General features: G+C 38.9%; 1 pseudogene; it reads right to left on the bottom strand.

The window, feature by feature from the left end:
- LOC100603320 overlaps positions 1 to 23,727 on the bottom strand; it is a 72,400-nt pseudogene that overhangs the window by 36,334 nt on the left and 12,339 nt on the right.

The following is a 23,727-nucleotide window of genomic DNA, read 5'->3' as shown; positions in this document are numbered from 1 at the left end:
ATTCCTTCTCTGGTTGCAAGCTGGAGCAAAGGAGTTTATTAGGGCAGCTTTTAGGCTCCAGATGGCAGGGAAAGCCTGGGTGTCCTTGTAAGAAAGACAGAGGAGAGAACAGAAAGTTAACATTTCCTAACACTAAAGACCCCTTGTCTTTTGTTGAGAAAATTACCTACTATGTCTCTGTATTATGAACCGGATGTTTTTCTGCTGATTCCTACCAAGGTCAAAGAAAAATAGGCTATACCGCTGTGGTCCTTCACGATGGCTTTTGCGTATGTATGGCTAAGCATTTGAAATAGGTCTTGTGGATTACTTCAGACAGAAAAGAAAGTTTCAGGCAGATGAAAAGAGGGGAGCGTTTTTCTGGCAGAACAGCATGTTTAAAATTCTTAGGAAATGTCATCCTTAAAGTTTGGAGAGATGTCCAAAATGGTTAGCAAGGAGAAAGAGTTGTTTGAGATGAGCCTGAGGAAATAAGAAGGATAAGCTTTATTTTTTCGTTAGACTGCGTAGAGATTATGGATTTGTGGTTGTCAAAAAAATATCATCCCTGTTGGATTTTTAAAAGTAAACTTGCACTTTTTTTTTTTTTTTTTTTTTTTGAGATGGAGTCTTTCTCTGTCGCCCAGGCTGGAGTGCGGTGGTATCTCGGCTCACTGCAACCTCCGCTGCCCGGATTCAAGCAATTCTCCTGTCTCAACCTCCTGAGTAGCTGGGAGTACAGGCATATGCCACCATGCCCAGTTAATTTTTGTATTTATAGTAGAGATGGGGTTTCACCATATTGGTCAGGCTGGTCTCCGACTCCTGACCTCAGGTGATCCATCAACTTCGGCCTCCCAAAGTGCTGGGATTACAGGCATGAGCCACTGCACCCGGCCAACTTGCACATTTTAAAATACTTTTAAATTTACAGGAAAGTTGCAAGATGGTAGAGAGTTCTGCCCCACACCCAGGTTCCCCTACTATTAACATCCTACATTAGAATGGTTCATTTTTCACAATTAACGAACCAATATTAATACATTGTTGTTAATTAACTACATACTTTGTTTAGATTTTCTTAGTTTTTACCTGAATGTCTCTTTTTTCTGTTCCAGGATCCCATCAGGATGGCACATCACGTTTGGTTGTCATGTCTCTTTATGCTCCCGTCCGTTCTGGCAGTCTCCTTGTTTTTGATGACTTTGAGGGTTTTGAGGAGTACTGATCAGGTATTTTATAGATTGTCCCTCAATTGGGATTTGTGTGATGTTTGTCTCATGATTGGACTAGGGTTATGAGTTTTGGGGAGGAAGAGTAGTACAGAGGTAAACTGCCATTCTCATCACACTAAATCAAGGGCACATCCTATCAACAGGACTCATCTATGTTGATATTAACTGAACATCTGGCTGAAATTGTGTTTGTTAGAATTCTCTACTGTGAAGCTCCTCTTGTTTTGGTCCCTTTCCAAACTGTACCCTTTGGAATGAAGTCCTTATGAACAACCTACATTTAAGAAGTGGGAGTTATGATCCACTTTGAGGGCAAAGTGTCTAATTAAATTATTTGTAATTCTTTGCATAGAAAATTTGCCTCTTCTCTCCTTTTTTTTTTCAACTTTATTTTCTTGCTCAGATTGCTTTGGCCATTGGGAGCTCTTTCAGTTGGAGTCTGTTTCCCCTTGATGTTACCATTGTGTGTGCGTTTATTTTAATTTTGTTTGTTTGTTTTTAGCACTTCTTTACCTCCTGGCATTGTAGAATACTTCAGGCTCATCTTGTATCTTCCCTCCCGCAGCCCCAGAATCTGTTATTTCTAAGAGGAGCTCTGGTTTCTCTTAATGAAAAATGATGTTAGAAACAAAGATTAGGGCTTTAGATTTGCTCATTGCTACAGGGCTGTCATTGCTTCTAGGCCTTCTCAGCTGATAGATTAAGGAAATACATGTGTGTGCAGTAACTATGTGTATACACACATCTGTAAATGTTCCCACATGTGTCCATCTGCATCAACATCAAGCTAAACATGGTTAATACTGATGCCTCCAACTCAAATCCATTACCCATGATCATTCTAGTCTCTGTTCCATGTTTGAAACCTCTCACTCCAACAGTGAGAAACCTGGCTCCCACCATCTGCTGTCCATTTACTTAATTGTTCAATTCCAATATATATACACAGTGGTTTCAGAATCATCCCTGCTGTTCTTTCCCTCCTGTTTTCTGATCTAGAAGGCACGCATTTGACAATGGTCTGAGTTGAAGCTCCAAATGCCTGCCTCCCTTCTTTCCATCTGTCTGTCTCTGTCCATATATCTATCCATCCCCTTTTCCATTTATCCAGTGAATACACATTTTTAGAGCTAAGTGAGCTCATTGACTTTTAGAATAGGGTTATCACTGGTAGATTTGAGTGGATGAACTAGTACTATTTATTATAGCAGACTCTGTTAACTAAATTCTATTAACCAATATGCCATGTTAACCCATATTTTCTATTCCCCTTGTGAAATGCACTGTTGGTTGCTTTTGGCAGATTGAAGCCTTTCGGTGAGCCAGCTACTCTTTATCACGCTCATGTTTATCTGTTCTCACCACGTGAGGTTTGCACAAAATAAGAGATAGTTGTATTTATTTCTAAACCTGTTTGACATTTTCTTCATTTTATTTTAGTTATGTGATTTAATTAAATATTACACAAACTAATGAAATTAACCAGTAAAAATTCAGAACTCTGTTGAATACTTTGGAAACTCTCAAAACAGAGTAAAGATGGCTGTTGATTTGGGGTGGGAAAGATAGTTGTAAGACATTGGAATTTTTTTTTTTAACCCAGAAGGGTTGTTTGCCAATAATGCTTCTCAAGTGTATTTAAGTTCTCATACAACTTTAAAAAAACTAGTGAAGGAAAACTATGGTAATGTGCTAAGGAAGCCATTTATGAAGGAGGGAAAATGTGCAACTTTTATTGGTGGTAGACTCACATCAAAGAAAATGCCTTGGACTTTTACCAAAGACTCACAATTCATGTACATTTAAAAATTAACAGCCAGGCCAGGCACGGTGGCTCATGCCTGTAATCCTAGCACTTTGGGAGGCCGAGGTGGGCGGACCACCTGAGGTCAGGGGTTTGAGACCAGCTTGGCTAACATGGCGAAACCCTGTCTCTACTACAAATACAAAAATAGCCCGGCGTGATGGTGAGAGCCTGTAATCCTAGCTACTCAGGAGGCTGAGGCAGGAGAATCGCTTGAACCTAGGAGGCTGAGGTTGCAGTAAGCTGAGATTGTGCCACTGCACTCCAGCCTGGGCTACAGAGGGAGACTCTGTCTGAAAAAAAAACAAACAAACAAAAAAAATGAACAACCAAGCATGGTGGCTCACACCTGTAATCCCAGCACTTTGCGAGGCCAAGGTGGGTGGATCATTTGAGGTTAGGAGTTTGAGACCAGCCTGGTCAATATGGTGAAATCCCGCTTCTATTAAAAATACAAAAAATTAGCTGAACATGGTGGTGGATGCCTGTATTCCCAGCTACTTGGGAGGCTGAAGCAGGAGAATCACTTGAACCTGGGAGGTGGAGGTTGCAGTGAGCTGAGATCACGCTACTGCACTCCAGCCTGGGTGACAGAGCAAGACTTTCTCAAAAACAAACAAACAAAAAATTAACATAAAAAACTTGCCACTTTGAACTAGGCACAGTGGCACATGCCTGAAGCTGAGGCAGGAGGATCACTTGAGCCCAAGCATTCCAGTCTCTAGTGTGCCAGGATCGTGTCTATGAATTGCCACTGCACTCCAATCTGGGCAGCATAGAGAGATCTTGTTTCTAAAAAACAAAAAGCAAACAACAACAAAAAGGCTCTCTCACTTTGATTGATTTTTCTGTGATAAATCATTTATCCTATCTGCTTTGGAGAAGTGGATTTCTACTGCATTTCTATTCTTGATGTGTATTATGACTTTAATAGACTTTCATAGCTTAGTTTGGAAAACTAATCATGACTAAAAATTTATGTTCAGAGTTCTAAACAACAGTGGTAAACATTTAAGTTAGCACCTCTGTAGCTCGTGCTGGACATCTTACACCTGCCTCTCCCAATCTGTTTTCCTTTTTTCAATTTTTTTTTTCTTCCTTCGAATTCACTTTCTACCTTTCCCTCCTCTCGGTGCCCAGGAAGCTGACCTGTAGAGGTTATGTCAGTGGTGATCCCTCGCCTTCTGGCTTTTAGCTGGATTAGCCTAATGTTGTGTCCCTCTAGGAGACTGGGGAGCTGATGAAAAGTGAGGCGTGAAGAGTGGTTCTTCCAATTTTCTTGTTGCAAGGTCACCTAGAGCTAAGTATGTCTTTCCAACAAAATCACTCTTCCTCTCATGGCAGATTCCTTTATGTGAACCTCTTTTCTTCTAGATTCTGGCAATTGCTTCCTCTGTTCATTCTTTGACCTAGTAATGGTAACTGCTCCACTGCTTTTAGATTCAGATTACTGCACTATCCCTTTTTCATCTTCACACTCACATTCTGTGGATCAGCCATTTATGGAGAAATACTCTTCCAATTATTCTGAACGCATTCACAATACATACACTATAGTCTGTCTGAAATATAATCTAATGGCCAGGCGCGGTGGCTCACGCTTGTAATCCCAGCACTTTGGGAGGCCGAGGTGGGCGGATCACGAGGTCAAGATATCGAGACCACGGTGATACCCCGTCTCTACTAAAAATACAAAAAAATTAGCCGGGCGTGGTGGCGGGTGCCTGTAGTCCCAGCTACTCGGAGAGGCTGAGGCAGGAGAATGGCGTGAACCCGGGAGGCGGAGCTTGCAGTGAGCCGAGATTGCGCCACTGCACTCCAGCCTGGGCGACAGAGCCAGACTCCATCTCAGAAAAAAAAAAAGAAAAGAAATACAATCTAATGAAAGATAACTAGGTTGGAGGGCGGAGGTTGAAAGAACTAGGTTTTTTTGTCCAAATGACATCATTACTTATAGGGTGACCTCTGATAAATTTCTTAAGTTTTTTGAATCTTAGTTTCTTCCTATATGAATTCACTAGCCTACCAAACGATTGGAGAGAAGCGTTCTCATACATGTGAAAGAGGATAAGCAACTATCCCCCTCCTAGCTCTACATTCAGGTAGGGAAGTAAAAGGGAACCAGGGTTTGTTGAGCACATGCCAGGCATTCTCGCATCAGATTCACAGCTACTCCATGATATATGGTGTTATTCCCATTTCATCAATCATGAAACTGAGGCTAAGAGCTCCTAGGTTGGTCACACAACTAAACTGTCGGTTTCTTTATCAGACCAGTTGCTGGTTCTATCCCCAGTATCCAGCATGTTTAGCAGAGGTAGGTGCTTATGAACGTTTGCAGGAAGAATGGATATGGGAGGAAAGAAAAGGAGGCAGGATTTGGATCCAATTCTGAATGACTCCAAAACCCATCCTAGTGTGGTTAACAAAACATAATTCCTAATATTAAGTAGATGAAACAAAACTCTTTTCGATTTTGTTGTGGACTAAATTATGATCTCTTCTTGCATGTTTACTATTATATCTATTTGACTTAGATTTAATGAGTTAATATTTATCAGGAAAACACATACTGATAGATGGGATGGCACAAAGGTATACATAGATATTGCTGGAATTTATGATATCATAATCCTCCCAGGCTAGAATGCTGTTGCCTGTAAAGCACAGAGAATATTGCTGGACCTACTTAGCTATCTTCACTGATAACAACCTTAAATAATAGGCATATTCCAATTTTCCTTAGAGACTTATCAACCTATTTTTGTTTAAGACATTTGTGTCTTTTTGCTGAGGGCTGAGGTTGGGAAGTAGGTATGACTATTATATCTTATGTGAAATAATGCTTTCATTTGTCATATATATTTAACCCATTTGTATTTCAAAAGCATTTTTGCTTTAGCGTTTTTGAATTTAAATGAATTTGTTACCTTGCACATGTCATAGATTTTATAAATTTTGGCAATGAACCTTTACTGCCTTACAAAGCAAGTCTAATTTTGCAGGCTGTCCTCTTATGACAATCTCTTCATCTGCCTAGATGATCATGATATGCAGAAGTAAGCTGAGGATCAGACTGTTTGCTGCTGATGGCACTTCAAGTGGATAGCCTCTATGATTTGGCTGTTGTTGCTTGTGTAAACACATGGAAGTATTATCATGTAAAAGTCTGTCATTTTCTCTTAGATATTTATGCACATGCAAGAATACATATATATGCACATATGTGTACACATGTATGTTGTGTGTGTATTTCTTCCTGTTACTCATTTTTTATAATTTTATCTTTTATTCTTGATTCAGAGGGTATATGTAAAAGTTTGTTACATGGGTATATTGCATGATGCTAGGGTTTGGAATCCAAATGATCCTGTCACCCGGATAGTGAACATAGTCCCCAACAGGTTTTCAACTCCTCCCCAGCTCCCTTCTACCCACTTCTATCAGTCTCCAGTCTATTGATGCCATCTCTTTTTTTTTTTTTTTTTTTTGTCCTCGAGGCAGGGTCTTACTTTGTTACCGAGGTGGGAGTTCAGTGGCATGATTACAGCTCATTGCTGCCTCAACCTTCTGGGATCAAGCAATTCTCCCACCTTGGCTTCCCAAAATGCTGGGATTACAGGTGTATGCCACCATGCCTGGTGTGTTGATGCCATCTTTATATCCATGAGTACACAATGCTTAGCTCCCACTTATAAGTGAGAACAAGTGGCATTTGGTTTTCTGTTTCTGTGTTAATTCACTTAGGATAATGGCTTCCAGCTGCATCCATGTTGCAGCAAAGGATATGATTTTGTTCTTTTATATGGTTGCATATTTCATGGTGTATATGTACCACATTTTCTTTATCCAATCCACCATTGATGGACATGTTTTTGCTATTATTAATAGTGCTGTGATGAACATACGAGTACATGTGTCTTTTTGGTACAGTGATCTATTTTCATTTGGGTATATACATGGTAATGGAATTGTTGGGTTCAATAGTAGTTCTAAGTTCTTAGGGAAATCACCAAACTGCCCTCCACCATGGCTGAACTATTTACATTCTCACCAACAGTGTATAAGTGTTGCCTTTTCTCTGCAACCTTGTCAGCATCTTCTGCTGTTTTTTGATTTTTTTCTTTTTTGACAGAGTCTCACTCTCTTACCCAGGTTGTAATGCAGGAGTGCGATCTCAGCTCACTGTAACCTCTGTCTCCAGAGTGCAAGTGATTCTCATGTCTCAGCCTCCCAAGTGGCTGGGATTACAGGTGTGTGCTACTACACCCTGCTAATTTGTGTAGTTTTAGTAGAGATGTGGTTTTGCCATGTTGACCAGGCTGGTCTCGAATTCCTGGCTTCAAGTGATCCCTCTGTCTTTGGCTCCCAAAGTCTTGGGATTACAGGCAAGAGCCACCATGCTGGCCTGTTTTTTCACTTTTTAGTAATAGCCATTCTGACTGGTGAAAGAGGGTATCTCATTGTTTTGATTTGCATTTCTGTGATGATTAGTGATGTTGATTGAGCATTTTTTCATATGATCGTTGGCCACTTGTATGTTTTCTTTTGTAAAGTGTCTGTTCATGTCCTTTCCCCATTTTTTGATAGGGTTATTTATTTTTTGTTTGGTGTATTGTTTAATTTCCCTATACATTCTAGATATTAGACTTCTGTCAGATGCATAGTTTGCAAATATTTTCTTCCATTCCGTAGGTTGTCTGATTACTCTGTTCATAGTTTCTTTTGCTGTGCAGAAGCTTAATTATGTCCCATTTGTCAATTTTCGTTTTCGTAGCAATTGCTTTTGAAGACTTAGTCATAAATTATTTCTGAGGACCAATGTCCAGAATGATGTTTCCTAGGTTGTCTTCTAGGATTCTTATAATTTGAGGTCTTACATTTAAGTCTTTAATCCATTTTGAGTTAATTTTTTTATATAGTGAAATGTAAGGGTCCAGTTTTATTCTTTTGCATGTAGGTAGCCAGCTATTCCAGCATCATTTATTGAAAAGGCAGTCCTATCCCCAATGCTTAATTTTGTTGACTTTGTTGAAGATCAGATGGTTGTAGGTGTGTAGCTTTATTTTTGGGTTCTCTATTCTGTTCCACTGGTCTTTGTCTGCTTCTGTACCAGTCCCATGCTGTTTTAGTTACTTTAGCCTTATAGTATAGTTTGAAGTCAAGTAATGTGACACCTCTAGCTTTGTTCTTTTTGCTTAAGATTGCTTAGCTATTTGGGATCTTTTTTGGTTCCATATGAATTTTAGAATAGTTTTTTTCTAATTCTGTGAGAAATGACATTGGTGGTTTGATAGAAATAGTGTTGAATCTGTAGATTGCTTTGGGCAGTATGGCTATTTTAATGATATTCTTCTTCCAATTCATAAGCATGGAATGCTTTTTCATTTGTGTCATCTATGATTTTTTTCCTCAGTGTTTTGTAGTTCTCCTTGTAGAGATCTTTCACCTCCTTGGTTACATGTCTTCCTAGCCGTTTTCAAATGGCTATTATAAATGGGATTGCATTCTTGATTTGCCTCTTACCTTGAATGTTATTACTGTATAGAAATGCTACTGATTTCTGCACATTGATTTTGTATCCTGGAATTTTACTGAAGTCATTTATCAGTTCCAGTAGCCTTTTGGCAGAGTGTTTAGGGTTTTCTATGTATAGGATCATACCACCAGTGAAGACAGATAGTTTGACTTCTTTTCCTATTTGGATGTCTTTTATTTCTTTCTCTTGTCTGATTGCTCTGGCAAGGACTTCCAGTACTATGTTGAATAGGAGTGGTGAGAGTGGGCATCCTTGTCTTGTTCCAGTTTTCACATGTTGCTATTTTTAAGTTATTTGCTGAAAAGTAACTTCATCTCTTTTGTGTAGGAACTGTAGCCAAAGTAAAGATAGTTCATGGCTATCTTGAATGCTTTTCAAGTGAATGTTAAAATTTAATGGCTCATCACTAATGACTACCCTTTTTTGCTCACAGTTTTGCTTAGGCTAAGAACTTGAGAGTTTAGCAGTGGTTAGAAACTTCAAACAGATCTCGCAAGTATTGGGTCTGTAGAGAAGTTCTAAGGAAAACACCAAAAAATTTGACAAATCTTCCGGTTAGTTCTGTTGCATTTACATGATGGGTTGTCGAATAAGAGGACATGAATATGATATTTTAGTTTCATATTAATCAAATCCTGCTTTATTGCCATCACAAAACCTTCTCAGGTCATGATCCAGCCCGTCTGTTTCTTAAATATGGTTTTATAATGTCTGTGTGGGGTAATTAATATTAATTGTGGCTTCCCTTGGTGTTATATTATCCACTGCTGTTTGTCATTTGCTGTAAATTCTGTGGTTGGAATTCGCTGTGTTTCTGAAGTGTGTTCTAATACACATTCTTGAGTTACAGTCTACCATCTTGAGAGACATAGTGGCCATTTGGCCTCTGGGCAGTAGTCCAGGAACAAAAATGTTCAGTGATCTTATAATGTAATTTAAAAATTTGTGGCCATAAACTTTTCTTTGTGGGGACTTGTTGGATTCTTTTTTTTTAATCCCTAAGGCTTAGTTTCTTTCTAAAAATTGGAGGAAATACTGGTACCTACCTCACAGAGTTGTTGCGAAGATTAAATATGCTAATGTATGTAAGATAATGAGCCTGATGTGTGGCATTTAGTAAGTGCTAAGTAAATGCCATCCACTAAAGCCATTAGTACTCTCAGAATTAGGTAATATGCTGTAGCAAAACTCACACTCATTTTAATTTGCCAATGTGAGCATTTGTGTTTCCCTACCTTAAAATTATTTTCCCCCTGAACAATGCCTAGCCCCAGACCTTAGCGTCAAGTAATAAGTAGCAAGCTCTGAAAGGTCCATTAATTTTTAGAGGCCACTAATGCATCATTGAGTAAACTGGCTCACTCAGCTCCCTGAATGATATCCTAGAAGAGTTAACAGTTTTCCAAGAGGGAAAAGTAGTTCAATCCCTTCTCACTAGTATTTTCAGACCCATTAAGCTCTAAGTAATGGTAAGGCTTCCATGACAGCTTGAGCAATACACTATATTTTTTATTCTTTCTCCAAAGGGCCTATTATGGCTATATCATTGAGTTGTTTGTTCTTTGGTTTCCATTAAAGACAGTAATTCCAGTAAAGGTTAAAAAAGGGCCTCTTTCTCTGTCTCATATTGCCTTTCTATTATCTGACTCAATATTTACTGATTATGAAAAAGTTAACTAATCAAAAAGTTTAATAAAAGAGTTAAATAAAGGCATGAAATAAAATGAAAAGCATAGCATCTGTCAAAGGCTTAAAGGGCATTGTGGTCCTATTTATTTATTTATTTTTCTGTCAGTATATACAGCTAAGAAAAAGGACTGATTATCACAGTAACTCCTGGATTGTAATTGAGAGGGAGAAGAAAAGAAAGAGAAGAGGGCTGTTCTTCAGTTGAAACAAATTTCTAGGGTATCCATTCTGCCATATTGCTGGAAATGAAATTTATGAAATCAAAAAGGAAAGTTGCTTATGAATGAGTAACTTTTGAAGATTCAGTACCAAATATGAGCTGTAGTACGTTTGCCTGTTTATTGGAATGAGTGATCGTTATTTCTTTCTCACTTCATCTTACTTCACCTGTGAAATAGTAAAAGATTATTTCTACAAATCCACAGCTCCTTAGAAAGAGGGCTTTGTAGATTGCAGCTATCAAAAGCTTAGCATTTAGCATTTCACCTTGGCTCCATTTGTGTTGGTCACTGTTGTTCACATAAGTGGACAATTGCCTGATAGGCAATTAACTCACACCTAGATTTCTAGGTAAAACTTTACCAATGATAATCATCTCAGAGCTCTTTTGTACAAAAACTTCAAGATTAATATGATTCATCTAGTTCCATCCTGGTTGAGAGAGGGACTTACTTTGTGGTTTCCTAGATTAAAACCCCAGGACTTATGAATTATATTGGAGGAAGCTAGTCTTCAGTGCTGATTATAGTTTTAATTTATAGTAAAACTTGCTAAACGTTGGAGGACCCAACCCCTTGAGGACTGCTGTAAGGAGAGAATATTGTGACACGTCTGCAGAAGGTTCTGCCCAAGGTCCTACATTACTCTGGGAAGTGCTTACTTTATTTTATTCTGATCTTTTCCAGTTACACCTGATCTCGGTAAGGTTTCTTTTTCTTTGCTCTTGGCCAGACTACCATGCTCTACATCATTAACCCTAAACTCTGGGGAACTGATCCCCTGACAGCATCTTTGATATTAGATTAGATCCCTTCCAGGCTGCATTTAATTGACTAAGTTCCGAGGGGGAATAACTGCTCCCGTTCCCTGTCTCTATTTTACCTGGCCACTCTTCTTTAGTAGCTGGCTTGCAAATTCACTGTGTCTCCATGAAGAAGGAAGTGCGACAAATAAAACAAATGTTTATGATTCTGAATCTCTTTTTTTTCATTCTAATAACATCACTACAGTCACACTTGTCAATGAGCTCCTTTGTTCTTTCTGAATCCTCCTCCTCCAAGTAATAAGATAGTGGCCACTTTCCTCTTATGTCCTTCACATTGCACCTTATGTATTTTTTTGAAAGTGAAAGACAAGCGAATACCGGTAATTAAAATACCACTTCTTTTTCCTTGGCTTTAATGTCTTCACTTCTGTTTTTAATCTTTTAAGTCATTTATTTTTAAATAAATTTATATTCTGAATATTTTTGTTTATCTTTCTTTTCTTGCAAAGATAAAAAAACCACCTTGTTTTGCCCCAAATATAGAAGATATGCTCAATGTGAAAACTTCAAACCTAGAAATATATAATATGGAGAGTGAAGGATAACCGTAATAATAATCTTTCTCCCCCCCTGCAAAAAGCCAATCTTTATTTTTTGGTGGGTAGTCCTTCTGATTTTTCTACATGTATAATGTCAATTTTTGATGGTAACATTGCTCTTCAACAATTAAAAAATAAGTTTGGTAGGTAGTTGTTAAAATTCATTCCTATTCCTTCCCTAAGACATATCCAGAGGCTCTTGGGCAAACATGCGGGCTCACAATCGTAGATTTATAATTGCTTGAAATGTTAAAATCAGATTTGGTCAAGTCACTGAAATCCCTCCTTCTAAGGTCCTTCTGTGTCCAGAATAGGTTCTTTCCGGTGGGTTCTTGGTCTCGCTGACTTCAAGAATGAAGCCGCGGACCCTTGCGGTGAGTGTTACAGTTCTTAAAGATGGTGTGCCCAGAGTTTCTTCCTTCAGATGTTAAGATGTGTCCAGAGTTTCTTCCTTCTGGAGGATTCGTGGTCTTGCTGACTTCAGGAGTGAAGCTGCATACCTTCGTGGTGAGTGTTACAGCTCTTAGGGGTGGAGCATCTGGAGTTGTTTGTTCCTGCCAGTGGGTTTGTGATCTCGCTGGCTTCAGGAGTGAAGCTGCAGACCTTTGCAGTGAGTGTTACAGCTGATAAAGGTAGTGTGGACCCAAAGAGTGAGCAGCAGCAAGATTTATTGCAAAGAGCGAAAGAATAAAGCTCCCACAGCGTCGAAGGGGACCCGAGTGGGTTGCCGCTGCTGGCTCGGGTGGCCAGCTTTTATTCCCTTATTTGGCCCCACCCACATCCTGCTGATTGGTCCATTTTACAGAGTGCTGATTGGTCCATTTTACAGAGCGCTGATTGGTGCATTTGTATAGAGTGCTGACTGGTGCGTTTACAAACCTTTAGCTAGACACTGAGCGCTGATTGGTGCGTTTTTTCAGAGTACTGATTGATGCATTTACAAACCCTTAGCTAGACACAGAGCGCTGATTGATGTGTTTACAATCCTCTAGCTAGACAGAAAAGTTCTCCAAGTCCCCACCTGACCCAGAAGCCCAGCTGGCTTCACCTCTCGCTTCCATTGCTGCAATGGAGCTCTGAGATGTTACATGAGTTCTCTGATGTCACAAGCTGCTGATCCCAGCTTCTTTGTTTCTTGCCCTTGGCCTTAGTTCTTCTTGATGTGTCTTCCCTTGAAATGATAGCTCAGGGCTAAGATCACACAGACCTGTTAAGTTTGCGCTTTGCTATGTGCTACCTGCGCTATATACTACATGTCCTCCTCTTCAAAACAGTAAGAATGCTGATTACTGTGGTTGCTAATTCCTGAGTTTCCTTTTGTGTCTGAATAATCATAATTAAGTGATTATGAGAGACCCACCTGCAAAGCATTAGTTCCCTTTCTCCTTCAGGAAGAAATAGGGTTCTGAGGTGTAGGTAAGCCATGCAATTGAAAGGTGCACCTCCCAACTCCATGCAAACTGTGCCTCACCCAGAGCCACAGGATTGGCCTCATGCTCTGTGCTATGAGAACTTTAATCTTTCAGAGTTTAATTTTTTCTGCTGATATAAGGAAATGAATTAGTCATACTGTAGGCCCAGGGCTTTTACATATTTTTAAACATTTTTGTTTACTATTAAATTGACAAAAGTTGCATATATTTATTGTATACAACATGTTTTGAAGTATGTAAACATTGAAGAATGGCTAATTGCAGCCAAGCTAATTATCATATGTGTTACCTCACATACTTATCACTTTTTTTTTGTGGCGGGAACACAAAATCTACTCTCATGGCAATTTTAAGGTTTACAATAAATAAATTGCTATTAACTATAGTCAGAATGTTGTACGATAGATCCGTTGAATTTATTTCTTCCATCTTACTAAAATTTTCTTTCATTTGACTAACATTTCACCTACCTATCCCCTAGCCCCCATCTCAGCCTTTGGTAATCACTTTCTACTCTCCACTTCTATTAGTTTAACTTTTTAAGATTCCATATGTAAGATCGATCATATGGTATTTGTCTTTCTGTGCCTGGATTATTTCACTTAACATAATGTCCTCTAGGTACATCTACATTGTTGCAAATGACAGAATTTTCTTCTTTTTAAACTCTAAATAGTATTCCATTGTGTGTATACATTTCCTTTATCCATTCATCCACTGACAGCCAAGATATGGTTAATTCCAAGATATGGAATTAACCATAGATATGGTTATGCGAATGGAACTAACCAAGATATGGTTCATTCCATATCTTGGCTGTCAGTGGATGAATGGATAAAGGAAATGTATCAACCACATCTGAGTAAGTGCCTATTGTGAATAATGCTTCAATAAACAGGGGAGTGCAGATATCGCTTCAAAATACTAATTTCGTTTCCTTTGGATATCTACCCAGTAGTGGGATAGCTGGATCATATAGTGGTTCTATTTTTAGTTTTTTGAGGAACCACCATACTGTTTCCCACAATGGCTACACTAATTTATATTTCCACCAACAGTGTACATCTTGTTCTCCTTTTCTCCACATCCTAACACTTGTTGTCTTTTGTCTTTTTGATAATAGCCATCCTACCAGGTGTTTCATCATATTTCATTGTAGTTTTAATTTGCATTTCTCTGGTGATTAGTGATGTTGACATCATTTACATGTCTTTTTATTGAGAAATATCTATTCAGGCCCTCTGTTCATTTTTTAGCTGGATTATTTGTTTTCTTATTATGGAGTTGTATGGGTTTTTTATGTATTTTTGGTATTAACCCTTTATCAGATACCTTGTTTGCAAATATTTTCTCCCATTCTTTAGGTTGTCTCCTTACTCTGTTGGTTGTTTCCTTGGCTGTGTAGAGGCATTTTAATTTGATGTAACCCCACTTGTTTATTTTTTTTGTTTGTGCTTTGAGGTTCATATCCAAAAAAGTATTTGTCCAGATCAGTGTCATGGAGCTTTTCTTCTATGTTTTTTTTCAGTTGTTTTACAGTTTCAGTTATTACATTTAAGTCTTTAATACACATTGAGTTGATTTTTGTATTTGGTGTGAGATAAGTGTATATTTCATTTTTCTACATGGGGGTTTTCAGTTGTTCCAAGACCATTTATTAAAGATACTGTCCTTTCCCAAAGGTCCAGTGTATGTGTCCTTGGCACTTTTGTCAAAAACCAACTGGCCATAAATGTGTGGATTTGTTTCTGAGCTCTGTGTTCCATTGATCAGTGTATCTTTTTTATGCCAATACCATGCTGTCTTGATCATTATAGATGTGTAGTATATTTTGAACTCAGGTAGTGTGATACCTATAGTTTTGTTCTTTTTGCTCAAGATTGCTTTGACTATTTGGGGTTTTTTATAGTTTCATACAAATTTTAGAATTGTTTTTTCTATTTCTGTGAAGAATGTCATTGGAATTTTGATAGGGATTGCTTTGAATCTGTAGATCACTTTGGGTAACAGTGACATTTTAACAATATAATTTTTTCAAACCATGACCATGAAAAATGTTTCCATTTATCTGTGTCTCCTTTGATTTATTCCACCAGGTTTTAGTGTACAGTTTTCAGTGTACAGGTCTTTCACCTCCTTGGTTAAATTTGTTCCTAAGCATTTTTTTTTTGTGGCTGTTGTAAATGAGGCTGTTTTCTTGATTTATTTTTTTGGATTGCTTATTACTAGTGTATAGAAATGCCTCTGGTTTTTGTATATTGATTTTATATCCTGAAACTTTGTTGACTTATTTTATTAGTTCTTACAGGTGTTTTGGTAGAGTATTTATGGTTTTCTATATAGAAGATCATGTTGTCTGCAAACAGGGACAATTTAACATCTTTCTTTCCAATTTGGATGTCTTTAATCTCTTTCTTTTGTCTAATTGCTCTGGCTAGGACTTCCAGTACTATGTTAAATACAAGTGGTGTGTGTCTGGACATCCTTGTCTTGTTCCTAATCTTAGAGGTCCAGGACTTTTGATGGTGACTTGGCAGGTATGCCAATGAATTAAAAAAGATTTTTGTGCCAGCCTAATGAACACTGCCAGAGTAATGCTATCACGTATTAACTTTGTTTGCTGATTCTCTAAAGAAGATAAAGTAGTTGACCCAATTATATCAGCTTCTATTTTTTCTCTTGGGTCTTAGGATAAAATAACCCCTTGAAAAATTTTTCCTACCCTTCTTTCTGGCATGTTATCCTTAGAGGAGAGGCGCCAAGGAGAAACTGGTTCTGCTCAGGTGGACAGAAGTTGGGAGAAACCCTTTAAACTCTGAGCTCTAATTTGGAATCTGGAGATGTAAAAGTTTTATTAAATCGGTAACTGAGCAGCTTAGTGGCTTTGCCTCGAACTACATTTTAAAACTCTTTTTTTCTTTCCCCTCTTCTCCTCCCCACTGCCCAGTCTCTAGTTATAACTTTGAGATAAACTGCATGTGTGTTATCTTTCATCTTGAAATGCAGCCTCAGAATGTGCTGTGAAGCTCCACTCCCTTTTTTTTCCCATTCTGTACTCCCATGCCTTATGCACATTTATTTACCTAGATGCTTGTTAAGCACACACCATGCTCACTTATCTGGTCATATATTTCCTTAGAAGCTTCAGGGGTTGGATCCTGATAGGGACCAGCCACTTCTTTCTAACAAAAGATTACTTCAAGGCTGGAACCCACTCCCAGCTAAACAGTGACTACAAGATTGACTGCAATTAATTTATAACCTGGTAGGATCCATGATGACATCCTCCCCTTCACCAAATGCAACAATAATTCAGTATGAGCCACTGGAGCAAGTCATGCCACCTGGTACCTATTCTGCCTTGCCTCTTATGCATTCCAAACCCTTTCTTTAAAAACCCCTACACTCCCTCCACAAACTGGAGAGTGGAACTGCTTTCTACTCTTCCCTTTGCTAGCACCAATAATAAAGAAATCTCGCTCTTTTTAAAATCACAACTCACTATTATTTTAACTTCTTTCTACAAGCGGCCAGCAGCCAGACCCTTTTGCCAGTTACACCTCCACTACATCAAGACAAAACTTCAAGACCCTACTCAAGTCCTTTAGCTCCTCCCAGGATGGGGAGGATGTTTCTAGAAAAATCATAACATCAGGTCAAAGGCAAGCTACATCCATCCCAAAGCATGACATGCCCAATTATTGAAACTGACAGTGGAAGAATATGAAGGTGAAGTAGATCTGGAGATTGGTGATATTATTATGTTTTATTTTTTTGTTTTAATGCACCAAATAAATGAGATCTTCTCTCTTTTGTGTCCAGTTTAGAAGCTGCTTAATTTGCTTAAGCCATGTGGGTGAGGTAGGGAAAGTTAATGGAAGTGGGAAATGATTGCAGTGAGCCCACTTGACCCATTCTGCAACACCTGCAGCACCTGATACCTGTAAGCATTTGGGAAATGATTGCTGTCTTCATGCTGGATGGTCCTGGCACCTTTCAGGGGCTGCTTGTTGCCTTATTCGTTTCTTTTCCTAAACCTCAAATTATTCTTGTCATTCCTCTGAAACTAAAGTTATCCCTTTGTTGTCATCTCTCCTGTCTTTATCTATGGTGACTTGGTTATTCCTAAAGCCAATGATGTTGAGTCCCCTGAAGTGGGGATAAGAGGAATATTCTGTTCACAAGTATTAATAATTTTTAATTAGCCTCCTCAATGGGTACCCTTTATGTTGCAACTTTTGATTTTCTTTTCTAATTTTTTAATTATCCCTAACCTTGAAAAAGTCAAGAATGATTCTTCTAGGGGCTCTGTTGGAGAGTACCTCAAATAGCATCATCCAATTTCATCTTTAAAAATTCCTTCTCCGTTTAACCTAATCAGTTTTGAGATTGGATTAAATTAAATTAAATACTTTCAGTCCTTTTCTACTTTTGGATGACTGTGATTTATTCACATATATTTATTTCATGTCTATTATATGCCAAGCATTCTTTTCATATTGAGAAAAAAAACTTTTCCAGCCCTAACGAGGTACTTAAAATAGTAGGGGAAATAGATAGGATGATCAGAGGAGGTGATATTTGACCACAAAAAACTTGTATGAAATGAAGGATCACTCCATGTGAAAGCCCTAGGTAAAGAGAGTTTCAGGAAGGAAACAAAGAGCAAGACTAAGCCAGGAATGAGCATACTGTATTCACACCACAGCCTAGGAGGCCAGGGAGGCTGGATTGAGTGAGAGGAGGGCATGGTGGCCCAGAAGAGTCTGGAGTGGGAGCCGCAGAAAGACTGTACAGGACTCTGTACAGTACTCTGTAGGCCATGGCCAAAAGTTTGTATCTTAAACCTATTAAGGACCATTCCCACTTATTTAAGAATTTTTATTCCAAGTTGTCAGCAGAATTTGCCTCATTGTCTTTTCTCCCTGGAGATCCATCAGTGTTTCTCATATGATGCCATATCTCACTGATTCTGAGATAAAATGATAAAAGATGAACTCTTTTTCCATTTTTATATCTCTAAATTTGGGATATGAGCTGTAGCTGAGAATGCCTTGGCATAGGGCCATAGTTTGACCTCACTTGTCTTTCTTAGCGGTAAAGAAAATAATGGGGCATCTTGTAACTGATGATGTCTTAGTTTGGGTGAAATACGGTATGTCCAAAATGGTTCACAATTGACATCTCTCACATCTCCCCGGCTACATGGTGACTTGGTAGAACAGAACCACGGTTAGAAGCTGGTAAACATTAAGGTAATTTCTTACAATGCCTCCCAATCATTTGGACTCAGGTATCAGTTATACTTCTAATTACGAATTTTCAAGATAATACTGATGAGAAACAGGAATGTAATGACAACTCTGAGACTGTGGTGTTATATATATATCTTTTTTTTCCTTCTTTTGCTCTGTTGCCCAGGCAGGAGTGCAGTAGCATGATCTTGGCTTACTGCAGCTTCCCCGTCCCGGGTTCACGCAATTCTCCTGTCTCAGCCTCCCAAGTAGCTGGGACTACAGGAGCAAGCCAGCAAGCCCGGCTAATTTTTGTATTTTTAGTAGAGATGGGGTTTCACTATGTTGGCCAGGATGGTCTTGATCTCCTGACCTTGTGATCTGCCCGCCTTGGCCTCCCAAAGTGTTGGGATTACAGGCTTGAGCCACCATGCCTGGCTTATATATGTTTTTGTCCATGGCTCCATTAAACTTACATAGTTCTTGTTTTAATGTTACATGGTTTAGGCCTCAGGGAACAAAATCTCACTCCTGTCCTTTCACTTGCCCCAAGACAGGACTCCCATCTTCCCCCCACCTCTCTGATGGCAGGTTTTAAGACTCTTCCAGAGAGGGTCCCACCTGTGGGAAGGAGGAAGGAATGCTGACATCATGAAGTTTCCAGAAAAACTCAAGAGGACCAGGTTTGGGGAGCTTCTGGGTAGCTGAACACGTGGCGGTTCCTGGAGGTTGGTGCACCCAGAGAAGACATGGAAGCTTCCAGCCCTTTCCCCATACTTCACCCTATACATCTCTTCATCTGTATCCTTTGTAATATTCTTAAATCAGTAAACAGAAGTGTTTCTCTGAGTTCTATGAGCCACCCCAGCAAATTAACCTCATCCGAAGAGGGAGTTGTGGTAGCCTCAACTTGAAGCAGTTGGTCAGAAGTTCTGGAGACCTGGACTTGTAACTGGTGTCTGGGGGTGTGAGAGGCAGTCTCCCCACGAAGCCCCCAGTCTGTGGAATCTGACACTTTTTCCAGGTAGATGGTGACAGAATTAAATTCGAGGATACCCAGGCGGTGTCTGCTGCTTGGTGTGTGGGAGAAAAAGGCTCACACATTTGGTCAAAGTCTTCTGTGTTGATGATTGTTGCTGTGGTGGTGTGACAGTAGGGGGAAAATGTGGTTTGAGATTTTTTTTCCCTACACAGAACATAATGGGCTTATGTACCGAGCTAACTGGGCCACAAAGGAAATGAACATGCTACCCTGACCTTATTGTTAGTCTTCACTAACCAACTAAGCTAACTAGATAATGAAACATCTGTGGGTTTGGCACATTTTTCTAGTTTTTGACAACTTTGGTGATGCCTGTCTTCTCTCCTGAGGTCTTAAGACCATGCAGAGCAGTCTCTACCTTTTAAGTGAACCTTTGGAGTGCCCATGTTAAAATGATTGTTTGCTTCCTATATTGCAGCTGCAGAGCTCCTTGAGGGCAGGGACTGCGTCATTCATTTCTGTATTTTTAATGCCTACCAGAAATGCCTTGCTCATGGTAGACATTCAATAAAAATTGATTAAGTAGATGTCAAGAGTTCATCACCTCAAGGAGCTTATGTTCCAAAGAAAAGCTTGTTCTTAACGTATTGAAAACTTGCACAGATTCCTTGTTTACTAGGACCAAAGATGTGTTTTTCTACAACTCAGACATAAAAGTCAAGTGGCTATCTATGATTTTTATAACTGACTTCATCTTGTTCTTGGATTCTCATTTAAGCAGGCAACGGAGAGCATTTAAACTTTACGTTTAAAGTTAATTCAAACTCTTCAGGTATAAAAACAATCTTCTTTGGATAAATATTCAATTCAAAATTTGGCAACTTGTCAATTTTCTCTTCTTGGGCAGCTTTTTCTATTTTTCTCTTCTTGGGCAGCTTTCCTTCCTTCTTCCGTGATGACATCATGTGGAGAGTGATCTTGGTTCAAATGACATACTATTTCCTGGCTGGCGCCAATGAAATGTTAGTTCATCAATTCACTGGGTGTTCTTGGCAAGTGATACTAAGACATGGCATGTTGCACCCGACATTTTGGGGGATTGTATATTGGTCCCAAGGTGCCAGGGTGTGAGAAAACCCAGGCCCAGCAGAGAATCCATACCTATGTATTCCAGTTGACACTAGCCTCAGCTAAGGTGTCTGGTACAAAGCCAGCACTGACTGCCAGACATCTGAATGAGTGAGCCTTCTGATGCTTCCAGACTTCAGCTCTGAAGTCTTCCAGCAGAGGTTCCAGACAGCAGGGAGCAGGGACAAGCCATTCCTACTGTGCCCTGTTCAGATTTCTGAGCCACAGAATCCATGAACATAACGAATGGTTGTTTTATGCCACTAAATTTTGAAATAATTTGTTATTCAACCTTTTCCCCCCTCTTTTCTCTGCCTCCTCTTCTTTCCTTCAAAAAATTATTTTAAAGACTTGGAATATTTGGAGGGCAGTCTTAAAAATAGGATCATTTCTTCAAAACCATACTAATTAGTATTTTAATCATGTGGTCCTTCGAAAATGTGTTAGAAAAAAGCATTCACTTTTTTTAAAAAGGGATTTTTGTTATAGCCAAATTATATAAAAGAGATTTTTTTTTTTTTTAACTCAGGGCAATTCCACCAGCTTCACCTAAGGCCAAAAGCTATTTTCATTAGAGAAAAAAATGTTTTTCATTTCCTCAAATGGTAATATGTGCACCCAAGTAAGTACAAAGTTGAAAGTCAAAAGTTGTGATACAGCTGGCTGCATCACTTGATCTCTATCTGAATGTTAGTGGCATGATTATTGGAGTTCGCTGTCACAGCAGGGTGGGGGGACAACGCGGCAGCATCAAAAGGAAATTACATTTGCTAAAAAATATGGGTGAAAATGTCTTCAGCAATTACCATAGGTCATCTATGCTGCACACAGCAAATGGCAGAGAAAAAGGGCTTCATGTGGGAGGAGCAGAGAGGAGGGTTAGAACGGTGCTGTTGTGATGTGTGGAATCAAAATGGACCCCCCATCATGCAGGCTTGCAGCAAACAGCAGTATTAGTATAATGGCCTGTAATAAATTACCAGTAGTTTTTAAGATTTCCTTTTTGTTGTTTCAGGTCAGCAAAAATGCCATAATCTTTCCTTGCTTTGTGTTGTCTGCACTCCCTTTTTAGATCCAGATGACTCCCATTCTATTCCAGCTGGCTGCCTTTAGATTTTTGAATTAGCACTCAATATATTTTAATTCAATTTAGGAACTAATGGATGCCTGAACTTATTTAGCCCATCCATTCAAGCATTTTGAAGTGCGATTTTGATTGAGGCAATTTTTCCAATTACAATTTTAATTCTTCATTTTTCTTTATGTCTCTCAAAAATTAAACTCTGCTTCATTGATGACTGGGAAATTCCAGGTAAGCAGTCTAGGAAAGTAAAATATAAATGGCTCTTCCAAATATTTTTTCCCAGTATGGTGGAAAAGATAAATATTAAATAATGTTGGATTTTTGTAGATTATAACAGCCTTGTGTACAACTCACCTTATTTTTAACCAGATTTTATGGGTAGTCTGGGGGTCAAATTGTGTTTTCTCTAACTAGGAAAACGACAACAACACAGGAAATAAAGACCCAACTTATCATGGTTAACCTATCAGACAGGGGTTTCTCTTGTTACGTTGCTCCCAAGGGTTTTAAAAGGGTTCATATAGTTGCATTTAAGGACAAACTCAGTAGCTTTCCAGTTCAATAAGCCAAGTATATATTCCTTATGTCGTTTTGCTTTGCTTTTTGAAAGGGTCTTCCTTCACATTGGGAGAGAGATGCTTGATGCCAAAACAGAAATCAAGATACCACTCTCTCCACAACGAGAAGGAAGGGTTATTTTCCTGTTACCAAGAGCAAAATGTGTGGACAGGCTTTCCATTAACAGCCATGTTTAATCACCTAGAGTGGATAGTGGTGGCTCTTTCTTGGTCATCTCAGCAAACTTTCTCATCTCCCCTTTCTTGATAATGCACTGAGGACCCTGAATACAGGAATGGCCAGGGTTGGGGTAAGGCCTTGGTTCTGTTATCCATCTCTCTAGCAATAGAAATAGAAAAGCCTGGGCTCATGACCTACGCAAAGACAAGTAGACCTCTTAAGTGATGTCAGCTTATAGACACTGAGAGAATGAGGCTTGCACCTTCTGATAAGAGTATTTGTTTTGGCTAAGGTCCTTATGTTTCCTGTCATTCTGACTAACCAATTTCAGTTAGAGGACATGATGCATAAGTGCAAGGAGAAACAGTGTTGCAATGATGAAAGATGGATGCGGGGAGAGCATTTGTGTCCCAACAGCATGAAGTCACTCATTCTTCTTCTCTAGGTCCTAGAGTTTTTCAACCTCCCCATCAAATCTGTAACCTACTCCAGTATTCCACCACATTACCAAAACATTTCTGTTTAGTCAAGTTTAGGCTGAGTTGGATTTCTATGACTTGTAATTAAGTCATGTTACATTGGACTGCACAGGTAGGGAAATGTGTTTAGGTATTTCCTTTTTCCATCGTAAGAGATACAAGGGGCTGGCCATCCCTATTACCCTTTTTTCAGTACCTTCTCCTCTTTCTATAAATTAATTCATAGAGATATTTATTAACAACCTACTATGTGCTGACTATTGAGGTTGCAAAAACCAATAAGAAATGAATCCTATTTCCAGGAAGACTCTCTGGGACATGTAGATAACCACATAATAAGTCACATTTCCCAAAATATTTGGAAGAACACAAGTTATTTGGTGAAGAAAGGGATTCCTGGTTTCAAAAATTTTATGACTGTATAAAATTGGGAGAAATGCATCAAACCATAATCCCTTAAGTTTCATAGTGCATATTAACATATTAAAATATGCAGAAATGCTACATCTTTAGCCAAATATTTCACAATTTATAGAAAATGAAAACTGTAGTTCCCTGTATAACCTATTGACATTCCATGAAACTAGTGCTCTTTGGAAAGTATTTAAATAAAGATAGACAACTATGAAAGAATGGAAATGAGAGAATTGGGTCACTTTTGGAGGGGATAGGAATGACTTCACAGAGGAGGTAAGAACTTGCATTGAGCATTAATGAGTGAGTTTATCAGCTCAGGAAACAGAAAAGTATTCCAGAAAAAGTTACGAGATGTAAAAAGGGAGAGATATAAGAATACAACTAAGGTTTACCTGGGAATAT

The sequence above is a fragment of the Nomascus leucogenys genome, chromosome 2, assembly GCF_006542625.1.
Source record: "Nomascus leucogenys isolate Asia chromosome 2, Asia_NLE_v1, whole genome shotgun sequence".
Taxonomy (NCBI): Eukaryota; Metazoa; Chordata; class Mammalia; order Primates; family Hylobatidae; genus Nomascus; species Nomascus leucogenys.
This window is presented reverse-complemented; position numbering and strand designations above follow the sequence as displayed.